This window comes from Frankliniella occidentalis, unplaced genomic scaffold (genome assembly GCF_000697945.3).
Source record: "Frankliniella occidentalis isolate FOCC.00 unplaced genomic scaffold, Focc_3.1 Scaffold21, whole genome shotgun sequence".
Classification (NCBI taxonomy): Eukaryota; Metazoa; Arthropoda; class Insecta; order Thysanoptera; family Thripidae; genus Frankliniella; species Frankliniella occidentalis.
In genome coordinates this window covers 1276237-1281361 of record NW_026267151.1, presented here as the reverse complement: position 1 = coordinate 1281361, position 5125 = coordinate 1276237, and the positions used below count along the sequence as shown (strand labels likewise).

Here is a 5125-nt window from a genome sequence, read left to right as displayed (position 1 = left end):
CCCCCCACCCGTCAGGCCGGCCTGACTGCAGGTCGCCGTGTAGGTCCCACGGCCCGACAGGTGTTGCACAGCAGTCCTAATCCAGGTGGTCGTTCTCCCGATGTTCCTGTAGACGAAACCGAGAAACGGGTGCAAGCGCATGCTGGGCTCTGCCGAGAAATGCGTGGTGCCGAAGTGTCGCTCAATCAATGAAGCGCTTGAATGGACACTACGCTACACTACTGCTGCCCCCCGCCCCCTGGACCGGGCCCCCACCGCACCCCAACCCGAGCGATCGGAAGGGTGGGGCTGCAGGGTCAGGGAGGTTTGCGCGTCCGCATTGTGTCATCGCAGCCCGCCACACATTCACACACGCTTACACACACACACATACTCACACACCGCGTGAGACCTTATCGGCCAGCGCCGTAAGGTACAAAGAGACACGGCTGCCCTTGCTGCTGTGTTGCCTGCTGAGGCGACGTTGCGCGCCGGGCGCGGGCGAGATAGGCAACCAGCTCCTCGGCCGTGCCCAGCGGTATTCGCTGCGTATGCTGCCCAGGCGCCCCGTAGGGTCGGGGGCTGGGGCCGGGCGGCGGCGGGCGAGGAGGCAGTGAAAGGGCACCCTAAGGGTCAGTAGGGGCGGCCTGGGAGGCAGCCCGAGAGGAGGTAGTGCAAGGGCACCCCAAGGGTAAGTAGGGGCGGGTTGGGGGGCAGTCCGAGGGGAGTTAGTGCAAGGGTACTGCCAGCGTCTAACCAAGGCAAAAGGGGGAGGGGTAAAGCACCCCAAGGGTCGGCAGGACGGGCTCGGTGGAGCACCACCCGCTCCACTGGATACGAGTATATGGAGCCCACTCCCACACCGCGGTCTGTTTAGCGGCCGTAAACGTCCCCTATCGTTGAACGTCGCGACCCTCTCAGACTCAGACATGGGTCACTGCTACTCAGCCGGCCATCCACCAGCCCTCCGCGTGCGCGTGCACCGGTTATCTCCCACTGTCTCTCTGTCTATCACTCTGTTCTATGACTCCTCTCTGTCTCCCTCTCTGACTCTCACTCTGTCTTTCTCTCTGTCCCTCTCATTTCCCCGCCCAGGCTGGTATGTACTCTGAGCTCGTCGGTGAAGAGTGTTCCAGCAGCGTCCTGATAGACCCGCAGGGAGCGGGGGAGTGGGGGGTGGGGGTGGGGGATATAGCCGTTGGGCCCGGCCCCGCCCCGCCAGACATGACACGCACGCACGCACAGCAGGCACGCACAGCGGGCAGGCACGTCCGCGCACTCACACACACGCACACGCAGTCACGCACACACATACCCAGGCACGCACGCGCGCACACGCAGCCCCTCCCTTTCCTGCGGTTCAGGGTTTGCTGCCAGCCTCGCCTCGCCCTCGCAGGTCGGTTGTGGGGCGACGACGACGATCTCGCGGGATTAAAATCGAGCTGACTCAAAGCGGTGGTTCTCTGGAGCCCCGCGGTTCCAAGTCACGCATGGGGCGTTCGCGGTACTGTACCCGCCCGGTATGGTCACAGAGTACGCGCCGGCGCCAGCACCTCATCGGCCCCGCCGCCGGGCACAACGCCATTGCGGCTTAACTTGCCTTAATTATTTCTCCGATCGTCCCCGTATATCAGCAGCTGCCCCTTATTACACCCCCCCCCCTCCCGCCTATCCTATATCCCCCTCCGCAGCGGGCTGGATACTTCCACTAGTGCGCCTTTGCTTTTCTTTCTCTCTTATTTCGATCCCCTCGGGCCCACGCGCGCACGCACGCACGAACGCACCAGACATACACGCAACCTCCCTTCCCCTTCAACCGCTCGCACACAGGCGCAGACACGCACACACATGCACGCACACGCACAGAGGAGTTCTCTCTCACACACACACTATCCACTCTCATACGTACCAACTCACACATGTACACACACACACGTTCACCTTTTCCCTCTCACATGTACACACACACACACACACGCCTATACACATACAGACGCTCAGGCAAACACGCACGCATGCACAGACACGCACGCACACGCATTCGTCTCGAGAAGGGTTCAACAAAAAAGAAAGAAGAAAGAAAAAGAAAAATATCCTTTAGGTCCTACATCGGGCCCAGTGGGCGGTCGCTGTGCCTCTGAGCTAGTCTGCCTCTGATGCCGGCTGGCTTATGCCTGAACACTCGGCAACTGTCTGCACGCCGTCTGAGACAGGCAAATGAGTTGCAAATCAGCTATTAGTTTTCAAGTGGCGATTTGGCTCAGCTTCCGCCTCCTGCCCCTCTTCGCCCACACCACTCACACACTCACCGCCCGCATGCCCGGTGGGCGGTGGGGAGGGCGCACTGAGTTTGTATACTCCCACAACAGTCTCGTCAACTCGACGCTGCTTCATTCTAGCCTGAGTCAGCTTGGGCGTTCAGGGCGTGGTAGCGGGGAGGGTGCCGTGGTGGTAGCATTAGGAGTGTGTGCACGAGGGGAAGGTGGTGGGGAGCGGGGTATGGCATGAGGTACAGGGGGTTGAGGGAGACGTGGTGGCCAGGTAGTTCAGTCGTTCCTGCGCCACTTATGGAAGCAGAAACTCGCCGTTCACTTTTACAAATACTTGACATCTTCTGCTGCTGCTGGCCCTGTCATTCACCATGCCAATGTAATCACGTAGAACTATTATTTCAATTCCAGTCGCGACGCTCGAACCGCGGCGTAGAAGAGGAGCGGGGCGCTCTGTGTCTCTGTGTGTCTGAGAGCCTGGGAGGAACATGAACGGCATGCCGAGCGGCGAGCCCTACCCCTATCCGTCGGGGTTGGTCCACGGCCTGCATGGCCTGCACGGCCTGCACGGGCTGCATGGGCTGCACGTGCACGGCCACCCGGCTGGCCCCGCGCACGTGGGCCACGCGCAACACGCGCAGCACGCGGAGCACGCGGAGCACGACGCGGTGCACGGCCACCACCTGGACCCGCTGGCCGGGAGCTCGCTGGACGGGCAGCCGTCCCTCGACGACGAAGGCTCGCCCGAGTCGCGGCGCGAGGCCATGCTCCGCGTGAAGCGCGAGCGGGAGCGGGAGCGGCGGCGGCGCCTCGCCAGGGACCCCGTGGCGCTGGCGGTCAAGAGGGAGCGCGAGCGGGAGCGGCGTCGGCGCCTCGTCACGGACCCAGCGGCGATGCAGCGGAAGCGGGAGCGCGAGCGGGAGCGGCGGCGGATGCACGGCACGGACCCGGCGGCGCTCGAGAGGAAGAGGCTGCGGGAGCGGGAGCGACGTCGCCGCATCGAGGCAGACCCGGCGGCGCTCGCGAGGAAGCGCGACCTGGAGCGGGAGCGCCGGCGCCGCCTGGAGCAGGACCCCTCGGCACTGGAGCGCAAGCGAGAGAAGGAGCGGGAGCGCCGGCGGCGACTGGGGACCAGCGCCGAAGCGCTGGCGCGCAAGCGGGAGCGCGAGCGTGAGCGGCGCCGCCGTCTGGAGCAGGATCCCGCGGCCATGGAGCTGATGAAGCTCAAGAGACGCCTGTTCGAGTCCAATCCAGCCGTGCTAGAGCGGAAACGCGAGCGCGAGCGGGAGCGGCGGCGTAAGCTCGGGACAGACCCCTCAGTCCTGGAGCGGAAGAGGGAGCGCGAGCGCGAGAGGCGGCGGCGGCTGGCCGCCAACGCAGCGGCCTCGGCGGCGCTCAGCCTCAGCATCACGGAGGGTGAGGGCCAGACCGTCACGCTGTCGGACACTCCGCACCTCGAGGGCAGCCACCTAGAGGGCCACCGCCTCGAAGGCCACCACATCGATGTGCGTCACGTGAAGGTAGAGGCCGGGCAACACCCCGCCGACGGTGCTGGCCACCACGTCGAAGGGCATCACCTCGACCCACACCACCTGGCGCACCTTCACCACCATCCTCACCACCATCACCACCTGATCGACGAAGGACACCGACACCCCGTCGCGCATCCCGCCGCGCACCCCGCCGCGCACCCAGCCCACCAGCAGGCACCAGGCTGGTGACCATGAGCGGCAGCCTGGCGGCAGCCCTCGGGGAGCCGATGGGGAGGGAAGGGCCGAAGCCGACACGGCCGACACACGAGACACAGAGCGCGCGGAGGACACCGGCGACACCGGCCGGCGCGCGCCGACCTGACGGGACGGGACGCGGGCAGCACCGGAGGAAGGTAAATAGCAAGCCGCGATGCACAAGATGCGTAGCGTTGAGTAGTTTGTCTTTGCAGCAGCACGGGGATTGGGTGTTCCCTATCGCGCTAGACGTATGTATGTAACAAGGCGGGGCGGGGCGGGGCAGCGCGGGGCGGGGCGGCTCGCTTCACGATGGTGATAACAACGCGCGTACCAAACGCACAACGAAGTGCGGCTTACAGTCTGCCCCGCGGGGCGACGTTGGGGCGAAGAGGTCGGGGCTGGTGGGTCTGAGCTGCCTCTGACCTGCCGGGGTGCCGGGTTCCTCTACGATTGGGAAGGGTTGCTCGGCGCTGGAACAACGGGGGCACGGACCAGCTCAACCACTAAACTATAGACTGCAGCAGCACATACCAGAGCCCCCTGAACCGCCTTAACTCCAGCGCTCCCCTCTCCCAACCCTCCTCTCAACCCTCAACCCCTATTTGTTGTGGGAAATTACAGCGGACGCATATGCAGTTTCTTGCAAATCTTGCATGTTTTATGTTTTCGGTGAGGTGAGGTGCTTGCTTGCTGATGGGACGACTCGGCCATTCTGAGCACGAGCACGCGCCGCGCCGGGGGGGCACCGGGGGCACTGAGCAGTGAGCACAGCGAGCAATGTCAGTGCCTATTATAGAACCCACCAGCCACCACCGCTGCCGCCACCGCCGCCGCCACCGCTTCCCTATAACCGCCGCAGCCGCACCCGCTGGCTTGCAGGCGTGCCGGACCGGGCCAGGGCGTGGTCACCCATTGGGGCTCGACTGGCAAGACAATCGCGTGGGGTTGTCGGTCGTCTGCGTGCAAGCTCCGCACACGTAAGAGAAGAGATAGGGCCGAAACGGGACAGTCATGGGGCTGGGCGGGGTAGGCGGGGTGGGACCGGACCGGTGGGTCTGGCAGAGACCGCGACTGCGGTTGCAGGTTGGGTAAGGGGACAAGGCGGGGGCGGGGGCCACCCAGGCTCACCTTGGAGACCCACCCTGA

At 64.7% G+C, this 5125-nt stretch overlaps 1 protein-coding gene across 1 annotated transcript in view; it reads left to right on the top strand.

The window, feature by feature from the left end:
* The first annotated feature begins 3982 nt into the window (after nucleotides 1-3982).
* LOC113204507 (LHFPL tetraspan subfamily member 2a protein-like) overlaps nucleotides 3983-5125 on the top strand; it is a 17637-nt gene continuing 16494 nt past the window's right edge. Inside the window, exon 1 of the mRNA XM_052264789.1 lies at nucleotides 3983-4134. The gene's annotated coding sequence lies outside the window, so the exon portion shown is untranslated. The remainder of the gene's footprint in view (nucleotides 4135-5125) is intronic.